Genomic DNA, 11,860 nt, shown 5'->3' with positions numbered 1-11,860 from the left:
GCCTGAAACAATGGCTCGTTGGAGGATCTTTGCAACGTGGCTGGCGGAGGTGCCCCGACGACGGGGACGATTGGCGGAGGAGGGTTTTGTTTGGGTGGTGGAGCTTGGGGATTATAGGAAGTATCCCCTTGGTAGTATTGGGCAACGGGGAAGCTCGTTGAAGGGCCGGGTAAAGGGTATTTCGGTGTGTGTCCCGGTGGGGAAGTAGGAGTGACGAGTGGTTCGGGCCCCTTTTGCGCCTTAGCCATGGCTAGCTGCATTTCATGCATTTCCAATCTCATTTTTTCTATATTGGCCATCGCCTCCTTCAGCATCTGATGTGCCGCCCCTTCCGACTCAACACTATTTTCTGAGCCAGTCATGCTTTCTGTTATAATCCCTTTTGATCTTGTTTGACAATGGTATGGTGCCAGTACGCTTTAACAACTAACTGTTTGGATTTGGACAAACAACAAACTTGTTAGCGTTAAAGTTTTAACAGATATTGCAATTGCATGTTGGGGAACGCAATTTTCTTAGGCAGTTAACCATTTCTAACATGTTTTTTTTCTACCGCGTGCATCCTCCCGCGTGAAACCCTTCATTCCACCCTTTTTTATTTATTCTTTGTGCCTTTTTTATTTATTCACTTTCTTTTTATTTTTTTCTTTTTTTTTGTTGTGGTCGAATCTTATGGAGATTGCCTACGTATTATGCCCCCGCATGAATCAGACCTTGCGTAGTTCGGACCAATAATAGATAAACAATAATGAACATTTTTTTCAATTTTCATATTAAAACAAACTGAGTTTCAAAGGTTTGAAGATGACCTACAAACTCGAAAATCAAACAACCCACATATTCTAATCAAAAGATTTACAAACTCAAAAACAAACGGCCAGCTTCCTTTCCCCGTTTGTCAAATGCAACCAAACGGCTATTTTTGCAAATGTTGCCCCTTCCAAATCTCACATGAATTTTGAGGCTGGGGAGGATTATTTTGACACTTTACAAACTTGTCCATTCTTTTACGAAAATAACCTTTCGACAACTTGAAAGATACTCTAAGGCTATTTCGGCGAGAACGGTTTAAGACGCGGCCGAAGCTGGCTCGGCTTATTATGACAAAATTCAAACGGTATTCACCTGACCGCTGACTCTTTGTTTTTTTTCTTTTCAAAATTACGAAAAAAACTGGTGTTGCAAACACGGCCCTTCAGCGCCTCGGGGACGAAGATTTCTAAGGCTGTGTGGGTCCACTGGACAAAAAATCCTAAACATGACCCAAAAGGTGGCTGTTTATGCAAAGTCAGCCTTTCGGCGTCCCTTTAGGGAACATTCGGCTATTTATGACAAAACAGCATCACCTGACTTATTTATGACTCTTTTTATCGATTTTCAAATTAGAAAACTCAATATTGCAAGCACGACCTTTCAACGTCTCGGGGACGAAGATTTTTAAGGCTGAGTGGGTCAACTGGATCAAAATCCTAAAATGACCCAAAGGTGGCTGTTTATGCAAAGTCAGCCTTCCGGCGTCCCTTTCGGGAACATTCGGCTATTTATGACAAAACAACATCACCTGACTTATTCATGACTCTTTTTATCGTTTTCAAATTAGCAAACTCAATATTGCAAACACGGCCTTTCAACATCTCGGGGACGAAGATTTTTAAGGCTGAGTGGGTCAACTGGATCAAAATCCTAAAATGACCCAAAGGTGGCTGTTTATGCAAAGTCAGCCTTCCGGCGTCCCTTTCGGGAACATTCGGCTATTTATGACAAAACAACATCACCTGACTTCTTTATGACATATTATTTTTATTATTATTTATTTGTTTTTGGTTATTTTAGCAAAAATGGGGGTTGGACCCGATGAGGGTTGCCTACGTATCTCACATCCGGTGAGAATCAAACCCGCGTAGTTCGGGCCTCGTGAATAAGTAAATGAACTAATATTTTTTTTTATTGGAACTGTGAAAGAACTGCTCAAAGGAAGTATATATATATTTTTTTGATTGATTTCTTTTTGAAAGAAAAACTTGTAAAAATTCCTTTTCTTTTGATTTGAACTTTGAGGATTTCAAAAGTAAAAGGAAGTTTTTTTTTCGAATTTCCATTTGTTTTTTTTATTCTAAAGAAAAAAAATATTTTTGGAATTTTACTTTTGATAAAAGAAATGCTTCTAAAAAATATTTTTTGAATTTTGAATTTTCTTTTCAATTTTGAAATAAGAATCAAAATATTTTCGGATTTTTTTTTCTTAAAAGAAAACATTTTTATTATTTTTGTTTTATCAACAATGGAAAATAAAGATATTTATATTATTTTTTGCAAGACATATCTTTTTGGAATTTTATTTTGAATTTTCTTGGCAAGATAAATACTCTTTGCAACAAATAAAGATATATATATCTTTTGGAAATAAAAAAACTTTTCGGATTTATATATATATATATATATATATATATATATATATATATATATATATATATATATATATATATATATATATATATATATATATATATATATTTGCGACAAATAATGAAAGACTTTTTATTTTTTATTTTTTGCTTTTTCATAAGCAAATAAATAATAAAAAAAAGCATTTTAAAAATAAGACTCTTTTTTATTTTCATTTTCATGGCAAGACAAACTATATATTTTTTCTATTTTTTATTTTTGAAAAACAAAAACAGAACAACGACTTTTTTTTTCTTTTCTTAGCTTTTAATAAAACAAACTAATAAGACATTTTTTTTCATTTTCTTAAAATTTTGGTAGAGTTTTGACAGTATTTGGGCATTTGTTTTCTTTTCAAAAATAAACAATCAATTCCCTAACCGGTATTTCGTTTTTTTTCAATTTCAAAATATTATTCCTGATATTCACAAGTCAGTCAGCACACAAGTCCGAATCAAATAAATGCGCAAGTAGTAGCAAGTAAGATGCATCAGGATGGTCATTTTCATTTTTGGTACACCTGTCCTAGACAGACCCAACCCCTGTGTTGGGCCTCCAAAGTCAAATGCACGTGATGCAAACAAACGTTCCTACTAGGGATCCGGCATGTGGCTTTGTTATACTAGGTTCAGAACCTGGGTGTTTGTTCTAGACCTGGCTTACCCGAGCGGACAGCTCGAGCCGAGGGGGGGTAGCGTACCGGGAATACAGAAGCTTCACCGGCTTAGCAACTTGTCCGAACCTCGTTCTAAATTGGGATTTGACACTATACAGAAAAGAAGTCGTACGAAGTACACCCTTCTTCATGATTCAGAAGACTCAGAGAGAAGATGGGTTTCAGCACAATTTATATACAGTTCACATAATATCAAAGCGGTAAAAGCATCATTTAGCACATTAGGCTCAAACGCATGTAAAAATCAGATAAAGCCAAATATAACAATTTATCTAAGCTCGAATTTCTAACCCTGAACCAGTGGTTCTGGGTGTTTTTCCCCAGCAGAGTCGCCAGAGCTGTCACACCTCCTTTTTCCGTACCCGAGAGGGTACAAGGGAGTTTTTTCCAATTAAAGGACAATCGAAACGGGATTGGTTTGTTTATTTCAGAGTCGCCACTTGGGAGTTTTAGGGTGTCCCAAGTCACCAATTTTAATCCCGAATCGAGGAAAAGAATGACTCCATATTACAGTCTGCGTACCAGAAATCCGGATAAGGAATTCTGTTAACCCGGGAGAAGGTGTTAGGCATTCCCGAATTCCGTGGTTCTAGCACGGTCGCTCAACTGTTATATTCGGCTTGATTATCTGATTTTATACAAATATGAACTTATGTGCAAAAATTTAACTTTTAGCCGCTTTATTATTATTGTTTTTAAAAGAAATATGAACATCGCTTAAAACACGTCTTTGGACTGCGTCACATGAAATGCACCCACAATCCGGAACACGTTTTATTTGATGTTTTGGGATTTGGATACGGGTCGCATGAAATGCACACCCAGGCTTAAGAAAGTAAAACATTAAACACGCACCTAAAGAGACTATCGCGTTATTATTTTGGGAAGACCGTGAAATTCGCTAAACGGTCCTTCCGAATTCTAATTAAACCATACATTTTGTGAGGACCCCGCAATCTATACGTTTTATTTGGCGAGGCTCGTCTCATTTTTATTTTAAAGGATAAACCTACAATGACTATATTTTCTATTAAGTTTGTCTCTAAAATAAAAAGAAAATCTCTTAATTATTTACATGCTAAAAAAACGTAACTTATTAGTTATTAGTTTACGGCTAATGCGAATGGAAAATTGCGATCGAATTTGTACAAAGAAAAACTGCTTTCATTTTATATTCTGTTATTCAATAATACTAGAACATGAGATTGACCATAATATCAAAACAGATTAATTATTCTCCGATTAATTTAAACTAACATTATTAGATGAAGAAAGTATACATATGCAACCTCATTATTCATTAATCATTCAACTACATCTTTATACGAAGAAAGAAAAATTATATTCAACCACAAATCTAAACAGGAAGAATTAACAGGAACAAAGCCTGATTAATATTTCATTTTTGCTTCAAGCCGAGATTGTACAAATGTGTACCTGGAAACAGCAGTACAAGAACAAACGAAGTAGGAGTCAGCAACAATAATACCACAGCAAAGAGCAGATTCAGCAACACCGCAAAACCAGTAACAACCAGTAGAATAACCCAGCAACGGATTGAAAAATCAGCAATGCAAAAGTGCAATCGCAGTCAAAGCAGAAGAGAGAAAAGATACAAGATGCAGTAGTTTCGGATTTTTGAATAACACTCGAAGAAAAGCGAACGAAAATTATTCGAGTGAAAGTTCAAATTGCATTTCTCTTTTACTCTCAAAATGTTTCAAGTCTATCCTCTCTCAAGTGTAAAAATCTCTCAATAATAATCTCTAAGTCTTCCAATAATGTTCCCCCTAAAAAAACTCTCCAAAATGAATTCTGCCCCCTGTATATTCAGTGTATCCAGAATGTATATCGGGTGTATACTTCTCACTCCGCCCCCTTTTTTTCTTCTCTCTATCTAGTTTTTCCTCTTTTTTCCCACACTTCTTCCTAAATTTTCTCTTCTATTTATAGCAAAATTTTCGAAATTTTCAGATTTGTTTTTTATTATTTTATTATTTTTTTAATTAAAAGAAATCCCACTTACAAATTGCTTTTATTTTTTTAGAAAAAGAAATCTCACCTTTATTTACTTTTATTTTTAAAATTCCAACTTTAATTACTTTATCTTATTTAAAATCCCACTTTTTATTTTTTTAAAAGAGAATCTCACTTTATTTAACTTTTCTTTAAAAAACAAACCACTATCTTTTCTTTTTCTTTTAAAAATGCTACTTTCAATTACTTTAAATTTTTTAAATTTTCAGATACCTTTATATTTATTTTTTAATTCCAACCTTCTTTTACTTTTAAATTTTTTTAAAAATTTCCACAAAACTTTTTATTTTTTTTTAAATTTTCTTCATTCTTTTACTTTTTTTTTTTAAAAAAAAGAAGAGAATTTCACCTATTTTTACTTTTATATTTTTTTTATTCAATACTTCCATTTTTCTTATTTTTTTTAAATCATTCCCGAAATTATTATATATTTTTTTAAAAAATAAAAATAAAATAAAATAAAATATTTTCGGATTTTTTATATATAAAAAAAACAAAAAATAAAACTATTAATAGTGATAATTCACCTTTTATTTTTTATTTTTTTGGTTTTGTTTTGTGTTGGACAAAAATGAAGAAGGGGTGTTGGGTTAATGGAGCGGACCGGGTCGACCCGGTTTGAAGTGGACCGGGTCATGGGGAAAGTTGGGCAATTATTTGGGCCTGTGGTTTGAAATTGAAGAAGTGGCCCAATCCGATTTTTCTTTGTATTTTTGTTCTCTTTTCTTCTTTTATTTTTCTAAAACTAAATTATAAAAGTACTTAAATTATTATTAAGAACTAAATTAAGTTATAAAAGCGCAAATTAACTTCCAATAACAATTAACGCACAATTAAGTAATAATTAAGCATAAAATTGTTCATTTGGACATTAAATGCTAAAAATGCAAAAGATGCCTATTTTTGTAAGTTTTAATTTTTGTAAACAAATTTAATTACTAACAATTGTAGAATTAAATCCTACATGCAAAAATGCGACATATTTTGTATTTTTTATTAATCAAATAAACATGCATATACAAACATACAAATAGTTACACAAAATATCACAAAATATCACAAAAATTGCACACCAAGAAAAATTATTTTATTTTTGAATTTTTTGGGAGTAATTCTCATATAGGGCAAAAATCACGTGCTTACAACCGGTCATGAGGTTTTTTTTTATCATAAATAGTAATGTCTCCCGAACCTTCTTTTTTTTGGTTACAAAGTTATTGTCCTCCTTTTATACTAAGAGAGAAATTCTTCTAAACTGTAAAAGATAAAATACAAGGAATATTCCCAACGTCCCTTGATGGCCATACACTATCACAAGGGTCGTCCCGTCTCTGGTTTGTCTCAGGGTCGTCTCCCTTATGGCATCAATTCAAGGAGGCTCCGTCAATCGTCATACTCGTCGTTGGTCGTGGTCGGTCAAATTTGGACTCATATAGTTAGTCCCTATGCTTGTCAGGTTCGCAACTGGGTGCGTCTTCGATGAGCAGACACCATGCGTTCCTATGGAGAAATTTGAGCCGTTGTGACGTTAGGAAATGGCCAATGGAGGAAGATTGGCGTGCTTGGCAAGACACCCGGTAATATACTTTACCGAGAAATGATGTCATCTTTACGTGCGTCATTATTACGCATGTTTTCGAGGCAGGAGTTGATGGCTTGATGCTTCGGTTTTAGCGCTACTTTGTGGTTCTCCGCTTCGATTCTGGCGCCACCCAACCCTATAAATAGGGGAAGGGTTTGTTTTTTCGAAAGTTTTTGGCCATTCCATTCTTGATAACCTCCTTTATTCTTCCGAGCTTTCCCTCATACCCTTCTGCTTCTTCTTACGTTCTTCATTCGAAACTTCTTCTTCTTCCTTCTTCTTGTGTTGATACCCCTTTGACCAATATCATGCCAAGGTATTGTCGTTCTCGTGAAGAGGTTCTTGAGGCCACCCCATTGTCCACGGCACCCCCTTCTGACGGTGGAGATACGGTGGGGGAAGAGGGTGACAGCCTTCCTACGGTGGAGGAGCTGCTGCCGAGGCATCCCTTATCTCGAAGTGACTTCCTCTAAGATCCCCTCCTACTCCGGACCCCGTGTTCACTGAGACGGAGCAAGTTTATATTGATGCTCTTTGTGTAAAGTACGGCATTCCCGCTCACGTAGATATGGTTCCGGTGGGGAGAGATTACGTAGATGTTCACAGACCTGGGTATTGCGCTTTCTATGAGTACCCTTTCATGATTGGCTATACTCTTCCTCTCTTCCCCTTAGCGGAAGAATTCTGTAGGTTCTACCAAGTTTGTCCGGTGCAACTTTCGCCGTATACGCTCAAGATACTTCTGCTGATGGCCAAGTATGCAGAGTTGGCGGAATGTAACATCTCTATCCACCACCTTTTGCACTTGTTCACGCCTGGCTTCCACAAGGGTACCATGGTGCATTTGAGGCTCCGTGGTACGAAAGGGCTAGTGGTCGGAACGGATGACCGTGCAAGTCGCAAGTTTTGGCATAAGTATTTCTTTGTCAAAACTGAACATGTCGTTTCTGACTCCGCCAGATTTTCAGAGCGATGGAATGAGACTCGTAAGTGTCGCCACTCGTTTTACTCTACTTTCATCTGTATTCACTATAAAATTTGTTTGCTTCCTATTTACAGCTATGGGACGTTTGCCTCGCCCTATTGCGGATATCAGGGATTAGGTAGCCCGTCTGTTGCCTCATGCAGCAGAGACTCGAGATTAGCCCGCCTTCGTGAAGCGTTACGGCCCTAGAGTCTCTTCTGGTAAATATTTTCCTTACCACTTTGTTGGCCGTATGACCTTGTTTATTAATACGACCCTTTGTGGTGACATGTCGAGGAGTTTCCAGGCGGATGGCGCTAGTCCCTGCGTTTCGACAGGCCGTTGCTGCCGCAGATGCGCAATTTGTTTTGAGTGAGTCTGTTCGAGAGGGTCGTCCTCAACCTATTCAATTAGAACGTCCCTCTCGAGTCGTAGTCGTGAGGGAAGAGGCTTCTTCGGTACTGGCTCCACATCCTTTGGGCGAATCTTCTAACGGGGACGAGTCGTTATCAAGAAAAAGGAGGAGGCTAGAACTTGGGAAGGGTGTGGCCATGGACGCTGATAGAAGCAGGACGTCGTAGATGGCTCCCATGCCCGTATTTATGGCTGACGCCATTTTATCGGGGAGATCTCCCCAAGTGGAAGGGGTTTACCCGGGAGCTAGCTTAGTGCGCTCTGCTGAGGGTGGTGCATCGTCCAACGTTGGAGGACGTCGTGTTGAAGGTGACGGCTCAGGTTCAGATGTCGACCCAGAGGATGTCAATGAATTCGTAGTTCAAGAAAATAACTGCGAAAAATAAAGAAACAAATTTTTGGGAATTTCAATTTTCATTTATAAAACTCCTAAACTTTTCTATTACAAAAGACTCCAACATACTCATTTTCTTGGAATTTTAAAACTACAAACAGACTCAAAACAAATTTTAAACTAAAAACTGAAGTACAGACTCGATAAATGAAAATCATGAGTATATAAGTGCTTCGACTCCTAGGGCTCATGGAACATCATTCGGTCTTGCCACGGGTCTATGTGCAAGATCCCCTTGAAGCCGCTCCAGATCACTCATTATTTGGTAGACAAATATCATTACTGCAGCAAAGCATGTGGTTCGAGTCATGTCCTCACACCCCTCTCCCGGATAATACCATTTTCTTGAAGCAAACGCCCGATTTGCTGATTCCGAGCTTCTAACACTTGGGTGTCATGATGGTTATGATTCTGCAACTGTTGCATATCTTCCTCCATCTGGGCCATTAAAGCATAGCAATGTTCTCTTTCGGTTTTAAAGTTTCTCGCCTGTTTGGTCGCCTCATTTTCAAGGGTAATTAGCTTTCTCTTCAGATTGGTGATTGTCCCCTCATATTTTCTTTTCATCTGTCGCACAAACTCTGCCGCCCTTCTGCATTCTTTGCCAGTTGTGCTTGGACTCTTGCTAGACTAGCCTCAGATTTTTCTAAGTCATCTTGACACTCAATTATTTTCTTTCGAAGACCACTTATAAGTCTTTTATCTGCTCGGCTTCTTTCCTGATTTTTAGCAGCTATTCTCATTTTCTGGATCTGATCTCTAAGGGCTTGGTTTTATTGAACCAACTTCTTCTTTTCCCCCTTCATCGGCAACAGCTTAGACACTATTGTCAAATTTGAGGTTCCTGATTTGTCCCTCCAATTTACTTATCTTGCCCTATAACTTGCTTCTTTCGTCAACCAGTCCCATTGCTCCCGCGAGTCGTTAGTGAATTGCTGGACGTGAGGTCTTTTGGCAAGCCTTTCGGGCTCTCAAGGGATTTGAAACCTTTTACCAAACCAATTCATGTAATTAGGGTCTACCTCACCCTTAGTTAGATCTCGCACCAGAGTCTTAGGTTCTAGAAATCTGCACTCATTCCAAACTTGACGAACTCTTCCTTCTAGAAATACAGCCTTTGGGCCCAATTCGATGACTTGTCAACTCAGATCTTCGTCATGGGGAATAGTTTGAAACCTGCCCAGTTGACGCAAAACCCGGTGAGGAGCATATGGTTGAATGCTCCGAAAACCCATTAGGAGAAGATAGCACACTTCAACTGGCATGTATATGACTTCGGTGACAGGGAGCCATCCAAAAGTCCACTCAATTTTGTCCGAAGTTAAAGAACTCAAGTGTGCAAACCAAGCCTCTGTAGCCTCTGGAAATTCAAAACCCACCACTCGGTTTTCGAACTCTTCGATACAATTCAAACCAGTCATGCTGTTGTTCATATACCCGACACAATGACAAAAATGTTCTTTTATACACAGTTGCAGGAGTAGGTTATAGCCCTGGAAGAATTTTCCCCCTTCTCGGCATATGGTTAAAGCTTGGTAAATTTCGGCTAGGATCATTGGAACAAGGGTGCCATTAGCTTTCTTGATCATAACATCAACCATTCCCATGAGACTCAATTCTTTGTTGCTGTCTATTCTCGAATAGATTATGACACCCAAAAATGCCACTATAAAGACCAAACCCCGTCGTGCCTCCCATTTTTCTTTGTTTCCTGCATGGGTAGACCAGTATTTGGTTCTTCAAAACCTTGGGGATTGCCATAACGATGGTACAAGAACTGGAAAGTGCAAAACCCTTCAGATAAATTCCCATCTTGAACCTCCCGGCTTATACTCAACATATCCAAGAACTTGTGAGGAGACACTATTCTTGGTGACACCGGGTACCAACTTCTAAGATTTCTGCTAAGGCCAGCATAGCCCACAATTTTCTCTAGCGTGAGGGTGAGCTCAAAATCATAAAGCGAAACACATTGTGAGTCAGGTCCCAGAAAGGTATTGAGGCTTCAATCACATCTAATCTTGGCTTGATTTTTAGAAGTCCGACAAGACCACTCAAAACTTTTAACACAGTCCCTCGGCTGACTTTTCCTAAGTCGTTCCACCACATATGGAGTTGTAAAGGGATTTTCTCAAGAGCTGCGAAGGGTTCATTTTCATTTGTGCTCATCCTACACATTTATTAGGGTGATTTAGTTAAAAAAATCATGACTCATTTTGACTCAAGAAAAGTTATCACCATTTTTTTCAAAAATAAATACCCGGCTTTGCAAGTACGGCCTTTCAGCACTTCGGGGAAGAAGATTTTAAGGTTGTGTTTGCTAACCGGCCAAAACTTTAAAAAAGAGACCATAGATGGTTGTTCTTGCAAAAATAGCCTTCCGGCGCCCTTTTGGAGACATTCGGCTATTTTAGACAAGAATGACATCACCTTACTTATTTACAATAAAACAAAAAAAAATTTGTTCTTTTTGGGTTATTTTGCAACAATGAAGTTGGGCCCGATGGGGGTTGCCTACGTATCCCACATCCGGTGAGAATCAAACTGGCGTAGTTCGGGCAGATTTGACATAATAAAAACAATACTAGATATTTTTTAAAACAAAATTTTCTTTTCTCTTTTTTTTTTCAAAATTCCGGTAGAGTTTCGGTATTTTTGGACATTGGTTTTTTCAAAACAAGTAATTATCTTTCTCAGCCCTCACATTGATTTTTCTTTTTTCCAACTTTTCTCCTATTATTCATAAGTCAGTCAACATGCAAATCCGAAGCAAATAAATGCACAAGTAGCAAGTAGAATACATTAGGATGGTCTTTTTATTTCAGGTACACCGGTCCTAGACAGACCCAACCCCTGTGTTGAGTCTCCAAAGTCAAATGCACGTGATGCAAACAAACGTTCCTACTAGGAATCCGGCATGAGGCTTTGTTATACTAGGTTTAAGAACCTGGGTGTATTGTTCTAGACCTGGCTTACCTGAGCAGAGAGCTCGAGCCGGGGGGGGGGGCAGCGTACTTGCAACTTGTCCGAACCTCGTTCCAAATTTGGGATAAGACTCTAACAGAAAAGAAGTCACACGAAGTGCACACTTCCCAGATGATTTAGAAGACTCAGAGAGAGGAGGGTTTCGTAGCAATTTATATACAGCCCAAACAATATCAAAGCGGTAAAAAGTGGCAATTAGCACATTAGGCTCAACATGTAAAATCAGATAAAAACAAGCTAACTATAACAGTTATTCTAAGCTTGAAATCTTGACCCTGAACCTAAGTTCTAGGTTTAGGTCCCCAGCAGAGTCGCCAGAGCTGTCACACCTCCTTTTTACACCCCGAAAGGTATATAAGGGAG

Source organism: Nicotiana sylvestris, chromosome 2 (assembly GCF_000393655.2).
Source record: "Nicotiana sylvestris chromosome 2, ASM39365v2, whole genome shotgun sequence".
Taxonomy (NCBI): domain Eukaryota; kingdom Viridiplantae; phylum Streptophyta; class Magnoliopsida; order Solanales; family Solanaceae; genus Nicotiana; species Nicotiana sylvestris.
The sequence above is the reverse complement of the archived record's forward strand: the minus strand, read 5'-3'. Positions refer to the sequence as shown.